The 25,062-nt window shown below is 41.7% G+C and overlaps 1 protein-coding gene across 1 annotated transcript in view; it reads right to left on the bottom strand.

Annotated features, from left to right (window-relative positions):
* Nucleotides 1-25,062, bottom strand: part of HSBP1 (heat shock factor binding protein 1) — a 166,769-nt gene that overhangs the window by 61,294 nt on the left and 80,413 nt on the right. The gene's annotated exons all lie outside the window — the stretch shown is intronic.

Genomic DNA, 25,062 nt, shown 5'->3' with positions numbered 1-25,062 from the left:
CCTTATCTTCCATTTTCTTTAAAACTTTTTCTGCTTTTACTCCAAAAAGGACATCCTGCTGTAAGGGAGCATCTAGTAGTTTTACTTTAACATGATCAGGCAGAGTTTGTTCCTTTAACCAAGCATGCCTACTTATAACAGACCCAGTGACAGCTGCTCTGCAGGAGACCTCCAAACAATCAAACCCACATTGTAAGGTATGTTTGCCCACCTGCTCAGTGGCGTGCAACAGATCCTGTACTTCTTTCAATTCAGATTGTTGAGGGAGAGTGGTTATTCTTTGCTTTAACTGAGAGATTAGAAATTGCTGATACTCAAGCATGTGAAATTGACAATTCAGTGCCCTCATAGCTAGTGTGGCTGAGGTGTAAACCTTTTTCCCCCCACCTGTCTAGTGCTCTGGAATCCCTCTCAGAAGGTACTGGGTTTTTAGCCATAGAAGCCTTAGCCCCCTTGGGACCCTGGGAGATGGTCTCTGGGTCAGCTACAGGGCTTTTGTAAAGAAATTTGTGGGAATTAGGCACTCTGTAGTATCTGTCAGGCTATCTAGTAGTTTTGCTTTAACATGATCAGGCAGAGTTTGTTCCTTTAACCAAGCATGCCTACGTATAACAGACCCAGTGACAGCTGCTCTGCAGGAGACCTCCAAAGAATCAAACCCAGGAGGTAGAGAGTCTGGGTTGAAACTGGATTCTAAATAGACATCATCCACAATGTCCAGAACTGGTGGGATGTCAAGTGGTCTGTGTTGTGGGAAGTAAAAGAAACTCTCCGAGCCTTTTCTTTGAATCAGAGTAGTCCTGACCTTCCCAGTGAAAATGTTCCCTCATAGTGTGTAAAGTTTCCCCACAGGAGTAGTCTTCAGGAGGAGAAGCTGAGGGAATGGAGTCCTCAGCATCAGAATCTTCATAAGGAGAGAAGTAGTCTTGGTCCTCAGAGGAGTCTGAAGAAATGGACATTTGCTCAGAGGATGCATAATCTTCCTCTTGTCTAGGCCTTTTGCCAGGAGGGGGCTGGGAACCCCTGATTAAAGAAATCAAATCTTCAGCCATTTTGAGCATCTGTTTCTTAGGCATGGGGCCTTAAACAGGAGACTGAAGTGCAGTCCTTTTAGATTTAGGAGGAGTCTTCGACTTAGAAAACGTTTTAATGGTGATAGTCGGTCTGAAAACGCCTTCAGAAACAGATGGCATTTCTGTAGCACCGACGTCTTTTGTAGCAAAGTAGTCGGAAGGGCCTAAAGTAAAAGGCTGCGTCGGCCTGGTACATTCAGTCAAAATTTCCATAGCGGTCTCTGGTTCCAGATCTGCGGTAGTCAGGGGTTGCGTCGGAGCCTCACTGAGGACCGGAGGACAGGATCAGCCGAGGCCTCGGAATCTGGCTTAGGCCTGGGCTCTCTGTCCTTATCCCTGCGTTTTTTGTGCACGCCGGTAGTCGGTTGCTCCGACGGCATGGTGTAGTTAAATTTCCTACCGAAGTAGTGTCGTGCGAAATCAAAGCGTCTTTTAATAGTACGCTTATTAAACTTAGCACAAAACCGACAAGTAGTGACGTCGTGGTCTGGGCCTAGGCAAGGTATGCAATAAGAATGAAAATCCTTATGAGGTATTTGCTTCCCACAAGAAATACAATTGTTAACTTTTTCTGACATCGGTCTGAGGCAAGAAAAGTTTCCCCAACGGGGTACTTGGGTGTATTGAAGACTTCGGATCTGAAATTCGACTTCGAAAATCTCAGGAGTCGGCCGACCGGCACTTGCGAACGGCTTCTGCTTCGGGCACCGCGCGGCAAGAAAGACTGGAGAAAATGGCGTCGGTTGCATTATATATACCCCTGGCGCACTGACGTCAGGAAGAGGCGACAGCAACCGATGCCGGACCAAGACTTTGGAATTCCGGCCGACTACAGGACTGCCTGATGACAGGATAACCCAAGTGTGATGGCTGCAGCAGGGTAACATGATGAACATCTGGCTGATTTTACCTGGTAAGCAGGTAAATGAACTGCTCTAATGACCAATTTAAGCCTCAACAAAGGCCAACACATTACAAAGAAATCACAAATGACCACACAGACACTTAGTATGACACGTACACCTGCATTCATTACTGTGTTTATAAGACAATATATTTACAATATAATTTTACCAAGGTATAAAACAGCCATACAGGGTATTTAGTCTTAAAACCTCTAAGTACAAAGACATGGATGAAAACAAGAAAAAAACATTTACTGATTTTTATTAAATTCACGCTGTTACTGCATATTGATGCAGTCTTTTTATTTTTTTTTTTTTAAGTTTAGTCAGAGCTGTTATATTTACAAGAGAAAGTAACTTAAGTAGTACAGAAGTTGAGGCATCAAGTTGGGGATAAATTGAATAGCACAAAATAAATGCAGAGAGACATACGTCAAACTCTTTCACTGAGAAATCTTACCAAAACCTATCAGACCTTTCACATTTAAGCAGCGGCTAGCAGTAATCTCTAACCAACTTCAATCTTAAATAAGAACAGGAAACAGCCACCACTTCAAAAGACTGTTAATAAGCTAATGATCACTAGGACCCTTACAAGCCTAGCCACACACCCTATCCATTTGAGTCCCCAAGTATCATGGGCATCTATACAAGGGTGGGGTGGATAGGTTAGTATGGAGGTAATTTAGAATTGGGGGGGGGTTAGAAAAAAACTTTTCTTATTGATAGCCTCTGTCCATTAAGGGGCATAGGGGCCAGACTGGGATGGGGGGTAAATTTCTGATTTCTCATCCAATTATCAAGGTCATGTTTGAATAGGGTCAGGGATGAACGTAGTTTTACATGGATGGAGAGCCTATGCCATTAGTGTGGAGGATCCTTTGGGACACATCTGTCCCTCCAGCACATTCTGTTTATGTCACTAGCAAGGTTCAGATCCCTGACCAAGTGCTTCTGGTGCTGTTTTTTTTTTTTTTTTTTTTTTTTGTGCATAGGCAACAAATCCATTAGGGCTGGGTGGGTCTGAAGAAGTCCTGTAAGCCTGGCAAAGATGCCCCTCAGCAGCCTGTAGAGGGCTGAATACAGTTACAGTGCATTTAGGTTATCAGTGTAGGACAGGATATTCATATCCTGAATTTCCCAGTGAGAAGCCTTTGTGAGCGTTCCAACTGTAGCAACCGCCTGGTTATATATATGCCATAGGGGCATTGTGTTTAGTTTCAGGCCTGATAAGGGCCAAGTAGAGTGCTACTATAACATTGCCTACCATTGGAGTGACACAGAACAAATTTTATCATCATCATTGTAGCTGCATGTTGATGAATGGCCAGGTTGCCGTCTACATTCGTTACTACTGGATTAACTCTTAGGAGTTAATTATCAATGGAGTAATTAACTTGGGTTGACAGTTTCCCAAAAGACATTAAAATGCATTTTTTAGCACTGAATTTTAGGTCATGGCTTTGGCACTAATCATTTGTCCGTGTTAAAACCTCTTGCAAGATGCTGGTGTCTTTAGGAAATTTATAACAGCTCCCAAATTTACAGTCACCTGCAAACTTTGTAAGACACAGGCCTCCAACGTTAGCCTTGACATCCAAGTAGATGCCAAACAGGAGCAGTTCCAGCATGGTGCCCCGAGGTACTCTGCTGAACGATCTCTGTGGAGGTGGTCTCACTGATCCTGACTTCTTGGGTCCTGCCTGTGAACCATCTGGCAATGGAGCGATTTATGTAGGGATTAATGCTTAGCTCAGATAGCTTGTCAACAACGCCTAAAGGGATACTATTGTGATGCCCGTGCACTGGCCCAGTAATCAAGGAGCCTCAATCCTCACCACTAGCAACAGTGAGGGGCATTCAGACTGGGAGGATAACAAGTACACACACAGTAAAGTATAATTTCCCTTAAGAGCACACATAGATCACAGTCAGTCTGGGGCTGGTTTCTCCCTTTCTCTCTAGATCCCCAATAAGACTCCCCACTGGCACAGCCATAGAGTACAGATCTCAGCAGAGTAGTCAAGCCAAAACCTCAAGTACCCTATCTGTCCAACCAGTGCTTCATGTCCCAGCCCAAGTTGCTGACACACTAAGATTTGATTTATATACAAACACAGACACTCTTGTGGAAAGCTGGCACAGGTTCAGTAGTCGTGCCTCCTCCTGCCCAGGCTATAAGGTAGTAATCCACTGCCACCAACTACTCGGATCAGCTACTATAAAGGTACTTACCAAAGGGTGTCCAATTCTACTGCGTAATTTTGCTATTATCAAATTGGTAAGGGTCACTGAGTCTTGAAGGCTATTTAGGAGGGGCTTGTATAGTATCACCAAATACATGCAAGTACACTAAGAGCTTAAATTATCTCTACCCAGAACAGCCACAGTTAAAAGGTTTAAAATATTTAACAAATAAAAAAAAATACAATACTCATAGATTCAACAATGATAATAGAGAGTTCAGAAATCACAGGAAAATACTTTAAAACAATATTGTGGGATAGTCTTACAATATAGAAAACAACTATATTCCTATCTCTAAGAGAAATACTAAGAGCTAAATAACTTTACTTACAGAGCAAAACAAAGTGCTGGTGAGTTGCTGTCCGCTTCAGAACAAACTACAAAATGCAATTCTTACTTTCTAAGATAGCCTTTAAACTGATAACACATTACTGCTGCGTCATTACTGCTGCGTCATTTCAGATTACATCATTCTTGACACTGCTCAAGTTTCCCATGCTCACAGCACTTCAAATTTAACATTTCTTTGTAATCTGCATCTGCCAGGAAGCCACAGCAACTTCACATGTGAAACCTAGTAATTACCTATGTCTTAAGACACTAGAAAGAATTTCTAGCTGCAGACATCCTGTCTCTTAGCTTGAGATCACACACAGTCGTAAAATCCTTTACTTACCAGCTTTCTTCTAGCAGGGTGCACTGTGGTTACATTTTTGAAGCTCAGAAGATAATACAGTTTTCTTAGATTTGTCAAACAAGCCTGTGGATCATAATATTTACAAGGACATAGAATTATTTACAAAATAATATCTACCTAGGCTGGCAGCCTTCACAACTGTATCAAATACCTTGGCGAGGTCAATACTAGCACCATTTACTGTTACCTGCATCCATTTCCTTGGTGATGCTCTCAATGAAGCTAACTAGGTTAAGTGGTCATGACCTTCCCTTAAAGCCACACTGGGAAGGGTCCAGTATCTACAGGTTGCCAATGTCCTTGTTTGTTGTTTCCATGATTAGACTTGTTAGACGGATGGGTCTGTAGTTTCCTGCTAGGTTGACGGTCCATTCCTTATGGAGAGGAATGACTGTTGCGGTCCTCCATATTCCTGGTTTCAGCCCGTTTCAAGTCTGTAGTTGAAGACTGCCTCAAGCGGTCCTGATAGGTCATGTTTTTAGACTGTTCAGGAGGCGACCGGGGATGTTGGCAGGACCCACAGAGGCAGTATTCTGGACTTAGTGAACATCAGCATCACCTGGTCCCCACCAACAGCTGGGGGAAGTATGCTGCAGGGGATTTCACCTGGTGGAGCTGGGGGAAGTGAAGTTTGAGCCAAATTCATCAGCCAGTAGACTTGTTGTCAACCTAACTGGTGAAGGTGGTACTGTAGAGCACACTGCTGTGTGTTGCCCTTAAGGTAGGGGACATAACTGAAGGCTCTGTGATCGTCCTTAGCCTGCAAGGACATCCTGACAAAGTTTTCTTTGTCGGAGTGAATTAGACCTCTTTGTTTTTTTTTTTTTTTTTTTTGTTTAGACAGCACTTGTCTAAGGGAGTTGTTGCTCTTGATTTCGGCTACAAGTTTTCTTATTTTATTATATAACCTGGTTAGGTGGGGATTCCACCAGTGGGGTTTGTTTTTCGTGTTTGTGCTGGGTTTGTTGCTGGTAGGTATGGCAAACTCTATGCAGCTATGCTAATGCTTGCATAGGGACTCAATTTCACATAGGTAGCTGTCGTCTCAGGGTTAGGGGAAGCCTTGAATTTTGACAAACTATCAATATGTTGTAGTTTGCCTTAGAATCTTTCCCATTACTGATGGATCTGGGTTTTCAGTTTTTTTTTTCCTTTTTTACTTCAAAGGAGTTTGTGATCCAACCTCACAACTGAGGACATAACACGGGAGGGGGCAATGCTTTCCCATGCTGTTGAGTACCAGATCCAGCATGCTAGATCCTCTGGTTGGGGTCAATGGGACATAATCCATCATCTCTAAAATAAAATATCCAAAATGTCCAAAAAAAAGCACTTACAGTTTTAGAGGATGGCTGCAACTGATTAAAACACCAAGCCACTGAAGAAGCCAGACACAACTTTATTAATGAGGACAAAGCTCGATTCAAATTCACATTTGGTGCCTTAAAGTATTCCGACTTGTTTCAGTGACTTACCTTTTACATTACCCACATGTGGTGCATAGAGGGCCAATTAGGAAATACACACCACAGAAAACACACACACACACACACACACACACACACACACACACACACACACACACACACACACACACACAAACACAAAAAAATATATAAATACACACACACACACAAAAACACACGCACACACACACACACAAAACACACACACACAAACACACACACACACACAACACACAAAAACACACACAAAAAAAACACACCACACAAAAAAACACACAAAAAAACACACACACACCACACAAAAACACACACACACCACACAAAAACACACACACACACACCACACAAAAACACACACACACACAAAACACACACACACACAAAACACACACACACACACACACAAAACACACACACACACACACACAAAACACACACACACACACACACAAAACACACACACACACACACACACACACACACACAAAAACACACACACACACACAAAAACACACACACACACACAAACACACACACACACACAAAAACACACACACACACACACAAAAACACACACACACACAAACAAAACACACACACACAAAAACACACACACAAACAAAACACACACACACAAACAAAACACACACACATACAAACAACACACACACACACACACACACACACACACAAAAAACACACACACTACACAAAAAAACACACACACACTACACAAAAAAACACACACACACTACACAAAAAAACACACACACACCACACAAAAACACACACACACCACACAAAAACACACACACACCACACAAAAACACACACACACCACACAAAAAACACACACACCACACAAAAAACACACACACCACACAAAAAACACACACACCACACAAAAAACACACTGATGATAGGTTTACCTTTGATATTTAACCTCAGTTATGGCAGAAGGAAAAATGTGAGTGATGTCCATACACTTTAGTGGATGAATAATGGACAACTTCTGTTGCAGCAAAGTCCATGGACATCCACCTGACATGACATCTCCCAAGGAAACAAAATTGGGAACGTGGTTTTGAATATGGCTTTAATAAAAGTTTTGCAAATTTTTTTATTAAAAGGCTCAAACGAATATTGTTAACTAGTGCAAAATGCATACAATTGTAATAGGTGACTCTATAGTCAGGCACACTGACGTCTCGCTCACCAGGCTGAACAAGGAGAAGGTCACGGTGAGCTGCCTGTCGGGCGCTAGGATCCGCCACATAACACAAGCACTCAGGTCACTCCAAGGCAAGTACAAATATGACTCTGTCATTGTCCATGTTGCTGTGAATGACCTGAGACGTACCTCCATAGACTACATGAAAAGAGACAGAGGAGCTCTCTGAGCATGTAGCCCAGGCAGGTATGACCCTGACCTTTAGTAGCATCTTACCCTCACCAAGAATGATGCCACAATATGAAGACAAGATGATCAATTTCAACAATTGGCTTAAGTATTGGTGTCATTCAAAGGGGATCCAATGCCAGTCAGCCTGGGATGACATGCTCGACAAGCCACGATGCTTAGCTAGGGACGGCTTGCATCTGTCACCCCTAGGCTTTCGGATATTGGCAAAGGCTCTTGCTACCCCCATAGTGCCTTTTTTAGGCAAGGCTCAAAAGACAAACCCACCTCCATAGGTATCACAAGGGATAAGAAACTAAGAGTAATGCTACTCAACGCCAGAAGTCTAAACCTCAAGATGCACGCACTCAAAACTCTCCTTAGCATGGAGAACATAGATATCTGTGCAGTAACAGAAACCTCGTCCAAGGCTCCCGAGAGCACCCCAGCACTACCAGGTTATACCTCATACCATGCTTTTCGACCCCAAAACTTGGACCAAACCACAAAAGGAGGGGGAGTATCAATATTCGTCAAATATACCCACACCTTCAGGTTGGTGGCACAGCACGAAGCATCAGAGACTATTCATGTGCAACTAACAGTGGGTAAAACTGCCTTCCAGTTTATAGCCTGCTACAGACCACCCTCCCAAACCCAGGAACCCCACTCGGCCTTCCTGAGAACACCGGAAAAAATGAAGGTCTCTCCAAACACCATTATATTGGGCAACTACCCAAACAGACTGGGAGCATTACTCTAGCTCCAACACCCTAGCCCAAAGGTTCCTAGAATTTATAAACTCAAATGCTATGGAACAACTTTTTACCACTCCCACAAGAGGGGAAAACATACTGGACCTGATCATCACCAACATGGGGACTCTATGCTCCAGACCAGAAGTGTATCCCTCACTGGTAAGATCAGACCATAAACTAATCTCACTGGATATTCACATCCCGACCCCACCCCCTGCCCAGAAAACCACAGTGAAAAACTTCTCTAAAGCAAATTTCACACTCCTCAAAACCGAGGTGGAATCCTTCAAAGCCCCCGGGCCTATGGAAAATATGGCCCAGACTGCAGAATCCTTTATAAACGCAGTCTATGAACACCTTCAGGAATGCATGAATCATGCAATCCCAAATAAAACCAAGACCCAATCCTCCAAAGGCAGACGTCCTGTCTGGTGGACCCCAGCCATAAACAAAACTATACAATAGAAGGAGGAAGCTACTACACGATAGAGCAAAATCCAAAAAAGGGAAGGCATCTCTGATCAGTATTAGCAAAAAACTACGGGCACTCAAAATCACCTAAGGCCAGCTTCGAGAGGAAAATTGCACAGGACACTAAGGATAATCACATGGCTTTCTTTAGTTATGTTAGGAACCTGGGTAGGAATTCCCAGATATGCTCAGAATTAGTCCAAAATGACAAAAAATACACTGAACCCACAGACATTGCCAACATCCTAGCTGACAGGTTCAGTGCAAACGTCTCCCCCCCCCCACCCACCAAAAGGACAAATATCTATCCCAGCAGAGTGCTGCCCCCCTGACATCCCAGATGCTCAGGTAAGAGCCGAACTCTCCAAAGCAAAAAACACAGCATCAATGGGACCAAACGGTGTCCCGGGCTGCATCCTACATGAACTCCAAGAAGAGCTAAACCCAAACCTAAAACTACATCTCAACCTCACTACAGGATATGTACCCAAAGAGTGGCGTACAGCAACAGTGGTCCCTCTCCACAAAGGTGGTGCCTCAACGGATCCTGGAAACTATCGCCCCATAAGCCTGACTAGCTTGGTCTGCAAAGCTATGAAAAGGATCATCATGGACCTCATAAATAAAGATATTGGGGACCTACAGTCACTGGATCCTACCCAGTTCGGCTTTGTTAAGGGCAGATCCTGCCTCTTAAACCTGGTCGATTTCTTTGAAACAGTCACCAAGGCTATTGACGAGGGGAAGGTGGTCCACACAGCCTACCTGGACCTCGCAAAAGCCTTCGATACAATACCCCACTCGGGCATTATAGATAAGCTCACCAGCTTAAATATAAACCCCTGTGACACTAGATGGGTTGCAAACTGGCTCAAGGACAGAACCCACATGGTTAGAATTGCTGGAGCCATGTCAGACTCCAAACCAGTTACAAGTGGCATCCCACAAGGCTCAATCCTGGTATCTCTCTTGTTCAGTATATATTCCTCGGAGGTACAGACCAACACAGAAGGACTGTGGCTGACCAAGTTGGCAGATGACTGCAAACTGGGCGCCATAATAGACTCTCCAGCAGACACAAGCATCCTCCAAAAGGTCCTCATAGAAACAGACAACTGGCGTCAGAGCCATGGCCTCAAGCTAAATGCCAAAAAGTGTATAGTCATCCCCTTTGGCAAAAACAAAGTGCCCACAAATTACCACATAGGTGGTAATCCATTAAGTACAGAAGAAGTAATTAGGGACCTGGGGACCCAAGTTGATAGCAATCGGTCATTTGACAACCACGTGACTAAAGTGGTTAGAAAAACATTTTATATAGCCCACCTAATCATGAAGGGATTCACATCTAGATCAGGGGAGGTCATCGTGCCTCTCATCCCTCATCAGGCCCATAATGGAGTACAATGCCCCTTTTGGGATGTACCTTACCAGACACCTGCAGCAACTGGAAAGACCCCAAAAGTACCTCACCAAGAGGATCAAAGGGCTCAAACAGATGCCATATGCTGCCCGGTTAAATAAACTCCAGCTCTGCTCAGAGGCGATCTGTGCCAGACGTATAAAGCCATGTCCAACCCAGAATTAATAGACATGCTGCACCTCAGAAAATCCAAATCCCATCGAGCTATGCACTTGAGAAACTTGAACCTCAGCACTGAAATAAACAGGACATGCTGGAGGGACAGATTCATAACCCAGGGGCTCCCTTCACTCTAGAATAAAATCCCAGTCCAGGTTAGGCAGAGATCCTCATCGACTCTCGTCAAGAGGAATCTTGATGAGTGGATGGGAGATCGTAGGTTTACCCCGGGTATCACTTATGTGTCACCGTTAGACAGAGGCACAGTATACTAACCTCGAAAAAGGGCATAGCAAAATTAATTTAAAATGGGTGGCGAAAGCCAGACAGAGGCACAGTATACTAACCTCGAAAAAGGGCATAGCAAAATTAATTTAAAATGGGTGGCGAAAGCCAAACACTCTGGCTAAGCTTATAAATGCCTAGGGCAGATAGCCAAGTATGAACCTATGAACTCACCAACTGCCTTGATGCAGTGCACAGAGTGATGAAACACAAAGGATTAGAAGGCTGCAGGGATTATCCCAACTCACCCACCACCACCACGATGCCTGGATTAATTTTACAGTGATGATAGCACCATTCAGCATGAGTGAGACAATGCACTTCTTGAGCCGCCACTCTTCAAATATGCATTAAATCAAACTCCCATACTCAATATCCAACTGACTTACCACTGACTAAAGATCCCATGGCACTTAAAAAGCTTCTCCAATTAAATCTCAGTTCAAAATACCCACATATGAGCAATCGTATAGAAAATGAAAAAGGGAGGGGTGTGTGGCCAAGATGCCAGTCTGATATGGATTTCTGCTATCAGACAGGAAATATACTTTAATTTTTAGAAAAATCTAACTAAATGTATACTAAAAGTTAAGATTATTTTCTATAAATTAATACATAGTCAGGAGAATTTAATTATTCCTGTCAAGAAGTTTTCTACTGGAGATCTCAAGATGAGCAACTCGAAGAACCCACACCAGGAGAGTGCAGTGAAGAACGAACTACATCTTATAATAACAAACATCCAGGAACTGTCACTAAAATGGAAAAATTTGAAAACAAAATGATTATCATCAAACAAGAATGCGGTAAACAACTGGAACTTCTAAATAGAATAGTAAAAAAAAATCTGAGCAGATTCTTGCCTTAGAGGAAACAGTAAATGACCTAGATACTACAGAGACCGAAAATGGACATTTTCTTCTGAAACAAAACACCAGGCTAATTGAGAAACTGGAAGGCCTTGAAAGCAGATCAAGAAGGAATAACATAAGAATATATGGAATTCCTGAGAAAGAAGAGGGTACTAACATGAATTCCTCAATAAGTGGTTTTCATCAGCACTAAACATGCCCGAATCCCTCTCTTTTGGAATTGAGAGGGCTCATCGGTCCCTGGCAAATCCAGCTTCATCTAACCCCAGGTCTAGAATAGTTGGATTTCTTTCCTCGCAAGAGGAGGACTTAGTGCTGAAATCAGCTTGGACTACTTCCCCCTATCAAGATGTGTGAAAAAGTTTAGTTTTGACAATGATTACACCTTTACAGTCATATCCAGAAGAAAGGAGTGTTCCTCTAAGTACTTGAAAAGGTCAATATTAAAGCTCAAATTGTTTTTCCTGCAAGAAGAATCACACTGCCAGAAGGAGTGAAGATCTTAGATTCCCTACAAGAAGCAGCAGAATTTATCCAAAAGAAGAAAATACTCTCAGACATAGAAGAAATGGAATGGTCATCCCAGAGTTTGGAGAAACAAGCAACAAAAAATGGATGGTCTGTGAAAGGAGCAAACAAAATTAAAGAAACTAAAAGGACAAATTAATAAATTCCTATTTTAAATGCTTTGTTTTATGACATTTGATTCTGGGAAGTCTCTATGCTGTAAGATAATGTGAATATTTTTTTATTAACTTTCTCTTTTCCTTTCTATATCTATTTTTTCTAATTACATATAGTACTAAGTATTTAAACAGGACCCGCGGTAGTGGTGCTGCGGTAGCATTGTCGCCTCACAGCAAGACATTGTTCCGTTCGAATCTCAGAGCGTCTTCTGTGTGGAGGCATGCGTGAATGGGCGTACCTTCGTTGAAGGTTGTGCGTCAGGGCTGGTAACTCGGCACGTAAAAATCCACTACCAAACATTAGCGGACCGGAGTTCCGCTGTGGCGACCCCTAACCAGTACAAGCCGAAAGACACAACAACTAAGTATTTAAACAACATTCTCTCTCTTCTTTCTTCCTATTCTTGTTACCAATGTTCCACTTTTCCCCATTATAAGTACTTTACATTTGTTTGTGTCTTTCGGCTTTTCCCGGTTAGGGGTCGCCACAGCGGAACTCCCGTCCGCTAATGATTGGCAGTAGAGTTTTAAGTGCTGGCTTGCCGGGCCTAACGGACAACCTTCAAAGAAGGAACGCCCGTTCACTCATGTCGCCACACAGAAGACGCTCTAACTGAGAATCGAACGGGCAATGCCTGTGAGGCGACAACGCTACCGCAGCACCACCACCGCAGTATAAGTACTTTACATATAAGTACTTTACATACTTTTCTCTTTTAAACAAGTACAAATTATGTATGTCTTCTATTTCTCCAGTAATAGTACAATTTGACTTGTTACCCCACCACTGAACCACTAGAAAAAAATGCACTTTGGTATTAAGGTGTTTCTGATTAGTATTTCTAACTAGATGTTTTAGACTCTTTGTTAAGATACATTTAAACATCAATACAGTACAGCAATGGTGTTTTATATTATATTATATTATATTATATATATATATATATATATATATATATATATATATATATGTATGTATGTATATGTATACACACACACACACACACACACACACACACACACACACACACACACACACACACACAGTTCCTTTTTTATTTTTTGTTTTCGCTGGCCTGGTTAACTGGTGGGTACATGACTGAAATGTTATATGATTTCTGATTTGTGGCAGCTGTTACTTCTAAATAGCTGTTTTATATGAAAGGTTTAATTTTTTTTTCATGATGTTGATATTTTGTGAGGAAACTGGTGGTCTGTGCGACTGTTCTCATTGTGGAGACTCATGATATGCACTAACAAGGCAGCTTGAGTGTTTTTTTTTTTTGCTTTCTGTAAAAGCTTCAAGATCTGAATTTCCTGTAGAATATGCTTTTTTTCTTCACTAGAGACAACTTCTGTTGTGCATGAGCCTATTTAGATACTTAAGTTTATGAAGCTGCAGCTTGAGGAAACAGTGATGACATCATTTGACCTTTTGAACTTGTTAAATGGTTGCACTTGGAATTCTTCTTTTCTCTTGAAATTCCGTTATCCTTTACTAGATACTTTAAATGGTAAATACATAGTTCTGATAAAAGCGTTTAACTCCTTTGAAAATGCCCATGTTCTCTTATGGATGCATACATTCTTTAGATTCAATGACACTGTTAGTAACTAAATACATCAAGTGAACTAAGAGCTGCATTAGAAAACTCATTATGCATATTATCAGACTTCTGTTTTATAACTATACCTTTAGCAACTAAACAGAGGGCTGCGGAGCCCCTCCCCCCCTTCCTGATGAAAGATGTTAACAATAGATATTGATAATACATACGAGTAATGTGTGTATAATTGCAAAATGTAATAAGTATTTTTTATATAGATATATATATATATATATATATACATATACATATATACACATACACACATACATATATTAATTCAACAGTTCCTTACATGAAAAAATGTAGACAGATTACTGACAAAATGGTTAAATTATCTGATGTTTCTTGAAAAGTCTTGGAAATAATAACAATCTTCTTAACCTTCAGCTTCTAATGTTTATATATACCTTGATCTGATGTGTATTTCTGGCATATCTACGTTATTACAGGTGCTATCACATGTGGCACACAGCTTCAGATATATTGGACACTCATTCTAATGTATATTTCATGGATTCAGATTTCTTTAGTTGCTTTCATAATGCTTTTTTTTTTTGCTTTTATACTATACTCTAAGCAAAGATGGATAATTTGTGTCGTTTGATATTGGGAGGTGGTGGATGGATGGTTTAGTTAAGTTTTTAACTAAACCAAAAACTTCATGCATGTGTTTGTAAATAATTGTGAGTTTTTGAAAGTAGTGCTTAATGCATCCATAAGTAACTTTTCAGTAGATTTCAAGTCAACACGCAAGAATGGTCTTTCAGTTAGTAATAACATACACTTTATAGTCAATGGCTTATAAAATGCTTATCATTAAATATTAAACAGTTTGAACAATATCAAGCCGATTTGCTTAAATATATCAAAATGCATAAAGCCCGGATCACCTTTTTATAGGAAACCCACCTATTAAAAAAAGATCTACAAAAATGCTCATTCAATGGCTATACCATTCTGTCTGATTCACGTTTTAAGACTAAGAGAAGGGGCACTCTAATTCTATGGAAAAATACTTGTACTATTTCAGATGAAGATGGGATGCTAAGCATGGTTATTTTGGAAATCAATAGGAAGTATTATGCTTTGATTAATACATACTGGATACCAGGACTGAGTACTAAATATGTTGACAAATATCTGGACCGGATTACTTTAAATGCAAAAGGAGGAAATTATACCAACAGGTGATTTTAACTGCCTATTATCAGGCAATGAAACTAAACATCTCAAGCCAAGAAGTTAAATGACTTTATAAACCAGATGAACCTTAAAAGATATACATGGTCTAAGAGAATATTATTCCTTATTCTATACTCACTATTCATATCGGTTTGGTACACAAACAAACGCCGATTAAGGTCTTTGTATCAAATAATATATACTCTAAAATAAGCAGTGGATCTATAATGACTTGTCCACTTTCGGACCATAACGCTATAAACTTTACATGAACTACACATAGATGATTTAAGATTTCTACAGATAATTCCTGCGTACATAACTAAGTTAAATGACTTTAGGAAATGGATAATGAAAGAAATAGCCATGTTTATGGAAACAAATGATCATAGTGAAATGACTGATACTATACTATGGGACACCTTTAACACACACATATATATATATATATATATATATATATATACATATATATATATATATATGTATGTGTGGCAGAACAAAATCTTGGTACCTTAAATAAAGGTAGAGTGGGGCAAAGAACTTTTAGTATTACAAAAAGAAACACAAAACATAAAAAAGGACACAAAACCAAATAAAGTAACATATAAAATTACTAAGTTAAATCAAAAATACTTAAAAGTTCTGAATCATAAGGTAGCCATAAACCTGGAAAATATGAATCCCAAATATCTACATAAAATAGCGGTGAGATCCAAAAAAAAAAATAAATCAAAATCTTATTAATGAGATAAAAGTGATGGTTCAGTTAAGAGTACATCTAACTTAAAGGGCATATTAGAAGTGTTCAAAAACTACTACATATAAATACACCACGTTTGGAGGCAGACAATGTAATACTTTTATTCAAGAAAACACAACTACTAAGGTGTCAATGCAACAAAATAACATAATAAACAAATAGCACTAACAGAAGTAAAGAGCAAATAAAAAATGTAAAAGATAAAGCTCCAGGACTGGACGGAATAATTCCTGAACTATATAAAAGATTTTTCCTGACTATATAATAAAGAAAATGATGAGTGCCTTGGTTAAGCAAAAACACCCCCATCGTGGAAATTCGCAATTATCTCCCCCATATTAAAACAAGGTAAGGACCCCAAATCTTGCGATTCATATAGGCCAATTTCTTTACTAAACATGGATTATAAAAATTTCATGACAATATTAGCTAATAGGATAAAGACAAAATATTACCTAATCTAATCCATAATGATCAGACAGGGTTTATTATTCATAGAAAAGTGCAAGATAACATTATTAAATTACTACCATCATTAATGGCCATAGCATGCAAATATAAAAAAAAAAGCCTAGACATAGAAAAGACTTTTGATTCTAGTATTTGGTCTCATCTACAAAGAATTTTGATTAATTTTGAATTCTCCTCGGATTTTGTCAACTTATTAATGAAAATTTATAGTTGGGCACAAGCTTATGTAAAAAATCGGATCATGTCTATCCTCCACCACTAGAAATCCTCAAGGGAACTAGACAAGGTTGTCCTTTGTCACCATTATTGTTTGCGCTTTTAATGGAACCTTTTGCTACATAGGTCAGAAACAAGCAAAATATAAAAGGCTTTCAAATTAATAAGGACTATTGTCCTAAGATACAATTATTTGCCGATATGTTAACGTTGAGTGATATTGATGGTTCTTTGCATGATGTTATAAACACCTTAAGCAAGTTTGAAAGAATTTCAGGGCTTAAATTCAATCATGGTAAATCCAAAATCGGATCATGTCTATCCTCCACCACTAGAAATCCTCAAGGGAACTAGACAAGGTTGTCCTTTGTCACCATTATTGTTTGCGCTTTTAATGGAACCTTTTGCTACATAGGTCAGAAACAAGCAAAATATAAAAGGCTTTCAAATTAATAAGGACTATTGTCCTAAGATACAATTATTTGCTGATATGTTAACGTTGAGTGATATTGATGGTTCTTTGCATGATGTTATAAACACCTTAAGCAAGTTTGAAAGAATTTCAGGGCTTAAATTCAATCATGGTAAATCCAAGACATTACCAATTAAAAAAAAAAGATCAACAAAAATGTAAGAGAATAGCCCGTTTAATTGGAAGAATGATGTATTAGAATATCTGGGTGTCGGTATATAGATTACATGGAAAGAGTCTATTAAACTAAACTACAATAATTTAGTAAACACCATTAGTGAACTAAACAAAAGATGGAATAAAATGTTCTTCACAATGGAGAATAGGCTCTCTAATTAAAATGATACAATTTTGTTTTATATACACAGTCACTGATACTACTCCCTCCCAAAAACTTATTTAAAAAATTAGATTCCATGGATTCCAAGGAGGCAGTGTAGCTATAACATTTAAAACAGCATCTAAACATCCAGATCTTAAAATCATCAGCTCCACAAATAGGCAATGAAGAAATAATGTATACAAACCTCAAAATAAACCAAAACAAAACCATCAACATAATTGGATGCCACTTCCCACATGGCCAAAACATCCTTCTACTAGAAAACCTCCTCAGCCGGTCTTACCCACCATCTCCCCCAAGAAACTATAATTTTAGGTGACTTCAATATTGACTGGCAATCCTGTTCTGGCAACCATCCAAACCGTCATGTAAACCTTCATGGCTTCACCCAACTAGCCCAGTCGCCAACCAGGATAAACAAAAACTCCAACAAGCACACTACCCTGGATTGGATACTAGTCAGTAAGAGCCCCCAGTCATATACAAGAGACTGCTTATCAGATAGCCTCCGTGATCACTCCCCAACATTTCTACTCAAAAAATACCTATACCAAGCTAAACCTGTCATCTACCGTCAAATACGTAAAAAACTAAATTAACCCACTCACATTCATCTCATCCCTCAAAGAATGTAACTGACATCCACTAAAGTACCTCAGTCTTGATGATGCAGTTGAATTTTTTAATACTACCTTCCTGAGCATCCTTAATTACCATGCCCCCATAAGACTTTCCAGAACCAAAGCACAACCCTCCCCATGGCTACAGAAAACCACTAAGTCAGGAATGAAAAACAGGGATAAAGCCTGGGAGCACTGGTGCAAAACCAAACCCCCCTCAACTAGACAGAAATTCCTAGTACACAATAGTCAAAATCTAATAAAACAGGACAAATTTCAATACTACCAGTCTGCCCTAGACTCCACCCAACACAGCCCCAAGCAATTCTGGTCCTCCATAAACTCCATCCTCCACCCAGGTAAAGTCAGTACCTCTCCTCCTAACATCCCTGACTCCTCTGAAAATATTGCTACCTCATTCAACACACACTTCACACAAACCATACTATCACTAGCTAAACACCACAACTCCCCCCTCCAACCCACACCTTCAACTAGTAAGTCTCCCCACTGCCTTCCCTTTTTCTCCTGTACCTACCGCCAACATACAAAAACTCTTAACTAAACTTAAGCCCACCAAATTAGCAGCAGACAACCTCCCAAGTGAATACCTACAAATCGCAGCTGATGCTCTGGCCTACCCAGTATCCATCTCGATTAACCAATCTCGGTTACGTTCCCACACTGTGGAAAGTATCACACAATTCCCCTCCACAGAACTAACCAGTTACCGCCCTACACCTATTCTCTCTTCACACTCCAAAATACTAGAGAGATGCATACACTCTCAGGTCTCAGACTACCTCCTTACTAACAACCTCCTTTCCAATACTCAGCATGGTTTCCGACCAAACCATAGCACCACCACTGCCTTACTCTCCTTTACTAACACTATCCTTCTGCATAAAAACAATGGCGCTCTCTCCTCTGCTACTTTCCTAGATTTATCTAAAGCATTTGACATGGTTCCACACAAACAACTCATCTTGGTCCTCAATAACCTATCCTTCTCTGAGTCGGTCACCAACTGGTTTCAGAGTTACCTGTCTGATCACCAACAATCCACTGTATGGCAGAATGACATTATCTCCCCAACTACCTGTCTCCATAGGGGTTCCCCAAGGATCCATCCTTGGACCCTTACTCTTCTCTGTTTTCACCAATAATCTAGCCTCTGCCACCAAACATGGCACACTCGTGTACAATAAGCAGATAACTCAGCCATCATCTGCTCAGCCCAGTCCCTACCCAAACTGCAAAGTCACACAGGAAGCCTTTTCCTCTGTTGAAACTTGGTTATCCGATGTCCAATTAATACTCAACTCAAACAAAACTAAACTACTCATTTTCCAACCCACCAAAAGTACAGTTTTGTACCTACCATAAATGTAGATGTCCGATAGACATGCAACTGCAGTCATAACATGTGGGTTGTCCTGCCTCAGGCAGCCCTCGGTCGGCTGGATTCCAAAGTCTGGGTCCGACGTCGGCTGATGTCGCATTTCTCTCCGACGTCAGAGCGGCTGGAGTATATAAGCATCAGCCGACGCCATTTTCTTCAGTGTTTCTTGCCCCAGATGCCAGGTGCCCTCCAAGGAAGGCTGTAATCCAACTGGAAGACAAAAACAGGATTCCAAACAAATAAATGAGCAATAAAACAAATACACCATAACAGATATCCCCAGCTAAGACAAACAGGGATAGGAGTGGACCCTAGGCATAGAGGGGTATGGAGGGAGGGAAAATCCGACTGCAGTTGCATGTCTATCGGACATCTACATTTATGGTAGGTACAAAACTGTACTATGTCCTTCAAGAATGCAACTGCAGTCATAACATGTGGGTAGAATACCATAGCTTAGCTGGGGGAGGAGGTATGCTCTAGGAAAGAGATGGTGTGGCAATCAAACCCTGCAGGACTGCCGAAGCAAAGCCTGCTCTGGATCTGGAATATAGAGGGAGATTGTAGTGTTTGGAGAATGTATGCACGAAGCTCCATGTAGCAGCTTCTAGAATGTCCTTGGTAGGCACCCCTCTTAAAAATGCTGTAGAGGTGGCTGTAGCTCTGGTGGAATGTGGTCTGACATTGGCTGGAATAGTCTTTCCATGAAAGGAATAACAGAATCTGATGCAATGTCCAATCCATTTAGAAATAGTCTGTTTTGAAATTGCTTTTCCTTGGACTGCAGGGGCGTAAGCTACAAAAAGTTGTTCAGACTTCCTACTGGCCTTGGTTCTGTCCAGGTAGTATCGAAGATGTCTGTGAATGTCCAAGGTATGCAAAAGTCTTTCCCCCTTATTCTCAGGATTGGGGAAGAAAGCAGGCAGATGAATGGCTTGATTTAGAGAAACCCTTGATACCACCTTTGGCATAAAAGTAGGGTTGGTCCTTAATGAAACCCTGTCTCTATGGAAAATAATAAAGGGTGGTATTGCCATTAGGGCCTGTAGCTCCAAAACCCTTCTTGCTGAGGTAATTGCCAACAGGAAAGCTGTCTTCCATGAGAGAAATTGCAAGCCAACTGAAGCTGCTGGCTCAAAAGGAGGTAGAGTCAGTTTTTCTAAGACAAAATTGAGGTCCCAGGCTGGCACTGGGGCCTTTCGTGGTGGCTTAATGTTCTTGATTCCCCTGAGGAATTGTCTTAGTAAGGGGTGAGAGAAAACAGGAGGATCAGTGTTGTATCTAGCTGAAATAGCAGATGCATGTATCTTTATGGAAGAATATGAGAGGCCGTTCTTTAACATATCTGCCAAATATTCCAAAATAAGTGGGATGTTCAGCAATGATGCATCATGTCCCTTGCTGGTATTCCAATTGCTGAATCTTTTCCACTTTGCTAAGTAAACCTTTCTGGTGGATGGTCTTCGAGCCTCTGTTAGTATCCGCTGCACTTCCTTGGAGAGAGATAAGCTGAAGTTATTTGTGGGATCTCCCAGGCTGTTAGCTGGAGTGTCTGTAGGTTTGGATGCAGTGTTTCGAAATTGTGTTGAGTCAAAAGTAGAGGCCACTGAGGGAGGGCCCACCTCCTGGTGTGACATATGCTCCGTAGTAGTGGGTACCAGTGTTGTCTTGGCCAATCCAGAGCTATTATGATTCCCTTGGGCTTCTCTGCTTTGATCTTTAGTAATACTGAGGTCATCAGTGGCAGAGGTGGGAATGCATAGATTTCTAGGGAGTTCCAGTTGAATGAGAGGGCATCTATTTTCCAAGCTCTTGGATGGTATGTCCTTGTGCAAAATTTTGGTAGAAGATGGTTGAGGTGAGAGGCAAATAGGTCCACTTCTGGCTTGCCCCATGTCGAAGTGAGTTGTTTGAAGGCCTTTGGATGTAACCTCCACTCGTGTGGATCTGTGAAATTCCTGCTTAGGCTGTCCGCCAACACATTGTCTTTTCCTGAACAAACTGGGATTGTAGCTGGATGTTTAGGCTCAGTGATTTCTCCCAAAGCTACATTGTCAGTCTGCAAAGGGGGTAAGAGTGGGTGCCCCCCTGCTTGTTTATGTACCACATCACAGTGGTGTTGTCTGTCCGTATCATTAAATGGCCTTGCTGGAGTTGGTGTTGAAAAGCCTCGATAGCATGCATTACTGCCAGCATTTCCTTTTGGTTTATATGCAGATGTGTTTCCTTTGGAGACCATTGTCCTTGTATACACCTGCCTTCCATGTGCGAAACACATCCAAGGTCTGAGGCGTCTGTAGTCATGGTCTGTGTTATCTGTGGTTTTTTGAATGACATACCTGTGTTTTCCTGGCTCACTGTGGCCCACCATAGGAATTCCTTTTGTAGGCATGGAATGAGTGGTATGATTGTCTCCAAGTTGTTGCTGTGTTGAGACCAAATGCTTTTTAGGTACCATTGAAGCTTTCTCATGTGTAGTTTTGCTAATGGAACCAATAGAATGCAGGATGCCATGTAACCCAGGGCCTGTAGGAATCTCCTTGCAGTCATCTGGGTGAGTTTTGCTAAACCTTTGAAGTAATGAGTTAACTTCTCTTGCTTGTCTTCTGTCAGGTAAGCCATCTGAGAGGCTGTGTCTAGTTTGGCTCCTAAGAAGATTATTTGCTGGGATGGCTGCAGTCTTGACTTTTGGAAGTGGACTGTGTATCCCAGAGCTTGAAGTAATCGTATGACATAATCCAGGTTTTTTGTCAACATCAATTTGTCGTCCGCTTGTATGAGGCAATCGTCCAGGTACGGGTAAATTTGTATACCCTGGAGCCTGCAATGAGCAATTACTGAAGCCAGGCATTTTGTAAATACTCTGGGCGCAGTAGATAAGCCAAATGGCAATGCTGAGAATTGATAATGCTCTGGCCCTGCAAGAAATCTGAGGTATCTTCTGCAGCTGTGTCTGATAGGGACATGCAGACATGCCTCCTTGAGGTCCAGAGTAATCAGCCACGACTCCTTGCCCAGCATGGGAAGGAGTTGCTGTAGAGTCAGCATTTTGAACTTTGGTACTATGAGAAAGGTGTTTAATGCGAACAAGTCCAGTATTGGTCTCCATTGAGATTCTTTTCTTGGAACAAGGAACAGTCTTGAGTAAAACCCCTGTTCTTGTTCTTGTTGTGGAACTCTTTCTATTGCTTTCATTCGAGTCAGCAGAGTGATTTGCTTGATAGGTTTGGCATGCCTTGTTTTCTTGGTAAGTTATGAAAATGAAACCTGTACCCTCGGTCTATAATGTCCAAAATCCATTTGTCCTTTGTCAGTCTGTGCCAGTTTTTCTGCAAACAGAGATAATTTCCCGCCCAAGGGAGCTTCTAGTTGTTCCCTGGTAGGCGGTAGTAGAGGAAAGTCACTGAGTTTGTGGTTGTTGGGCAGGTGAAACCCCTGCGTCACTTCTTTGGTTTCCTGGCTGCCATTGTCGTCCCCTGTAAGGGCCTCTGTATTGGCCTCTTCCTCGGCCACGTCTGTTCTTACCCCTTTGAAACTTTTCTGGATTAGGAAAGGACCAGTTTTTTGAAGGCCAATTCCTACTGAATCTGGTGGGGGGGTTGAACCTGGAGGAAACCTTTCACAGTCTGAACTGATTTTGCTTTTTCTCTTCGATGGTCTTTAACACATCCTTAGCATTTGCACCAAAAAGCTTGTTCTTTTCCAAAGGTGCATCCAGAAGTTTTGCTTCTACATGATCTGGTAGAGGTTGATCTTTTAACCAAGCATGCCTACGAATCACTGCCCCTGTCATAGCTGCCCTACATGAAGCTTCCAGTGCATCATATCCACACTGCAGGAAGTGATTGCTTACTTGCTGAGTGTTATGTACAGCTTCCTGCAAAGTCTTCCTGTCTAAAGGATCAGGAGAAGCTAATGCTTTTTGTAAATCTTCTAAGAGATAATCCTGATATTGTAACATATGAAAAAGGCAATTTAAAGCTCTCATAGATAAGGTAGTGGGTGTGTAAACCTTTTTGCCCCATCTCTCTAATGACCTTGCTTCCCTGTTGGAGGGCAAAGGATTTTTTGAGGTGGAGGCTGAAACTCCTTTAGGCCCCTGTGAAATAGTTTCCAAATCAGCTGTATGGGCCCTGAATAAATGGGAATGAGTTTCAGGGACCCTCTAATACCAGTCTGGCTTGGCTGGAGCAGGAGGAAGAGAATCAGGGGTAGCACTAGAGTCAGAATACAAATCATCCAGAACATCAAGTACAGGAGGAATAGCTAAGGGCCTGTGCTGAGGCTTCTTAAGGAAAGTCCCAAGGCGTTTCCTAGAATCAGAATATTCCTGACCCTGCCACTTGAAATGTTCCCTCATGGTGTGCAGAACTTCCCCAAAAGAAATATCCTCAGGAGGGAGGCCAAGGGATGGAATCTTCTGCATCCGAGTCCTCATAGGTCTGGAAGAGCTCTTCCTGGCTATCAGAGTGGACAGAGCCCTCAGAGTCTTCATCTGAAGGAGTAGGGTCAGAGGGTTCAACCCGGGGCCTTTTATCAGGAGGAGGCTGGGATGCTCTCTCAGGATGGGCCTGTGAACCTCAAATCATGGAAATTAAATCAGCAGCCATGGACATAATTTGTGTCTCCGGAGTCGGCTGAGGTAAGGATTTAGAAGTAATATGCTTTGTTTTGCTGACTGCCTTAGCCCTAGTGTAGGCCTTAATAGACATGGCCATAGGAGGCCTGGCAGCTCCACGTGCAGGAGTGACCTTGTCTACAGCAATGGTCTCGGGCATTTCCTCGGTTTCGGTATCCAGAGGAAAGTCTATAACTGGCATCGGAGTAATGTCTGGAATCGGAGTCGTCGGTAATGCGGTGTCTTCGATTCGGAGCGGTGGAGAGACCGTCTCAGAGGGAACCGGAGCACTCGCGCTAGGTTTTGGCGTGGAGTCGGTGGTAGACGCGGTCCCGGTCTTTTCGCTTGTTGGGAGTTTGCGATGTCGGAAGATCCGACGGCATGGTGTAAGCAAATTTATCGCCGAAAAAATCTTCAGCAAACTCCGCCCGGCGCCCGAGAGTGCACTTGTTGAAGCGAGTACAGGCTACACAGGCCGAGACGTCGTGGCCTGGGTCCAGGCAAGGGAGGCAGTAAGAGTGGAAATCCTTATGAGGTATTTGTTTACCACAAAAAAAAGACAACTTTTTCAGTAATTTCTGACATCGGCTGAGGCAAGAAAAGGTCCCCAACGGGGTACTTAGCTTTTTTGATGACTTCGGTATCGTAGAATACAGGAGCTGACCGACCGGCACTTGTGAACCGCTTCTGCTTCGGGCACCGCACGGCAAGAAAGACTGGAGAAAATTGCATCGGCTGATGCTTATATACTCCAGCCGCCCTGACGGAGAGAAATGCGACATCAGCCGACGTCGGACACAGACTTTGGAATCCGGCCGACCGAGGGCTGCCTGAGGCAGGACAACCCACATGTTATGACTGCAGTTGCATTCTTGAAGGACATCATACTCAAAACAACTCTCGCTTTAACATCACAGCAAAAGA

Source organism: Protopterus annectens, chromosome 1.part1, assembly GCF_019279795.1.
Source record: "Protopterus annectens isolate FY-2018-M chromosome 1.part1, PAN1.0, whole genome shotgun sequence".
In the NCBI taxonomy this organism is placed as follows: domain Eukaryota; kingdom Metazoa; phylum Chordata; order Ceratodontiformes; family Protopteridae; genus Protopterus; species Protopterus annectens.
This window is presented reverse-complemented; position numbering and strand designations above follow the sequence as displayed.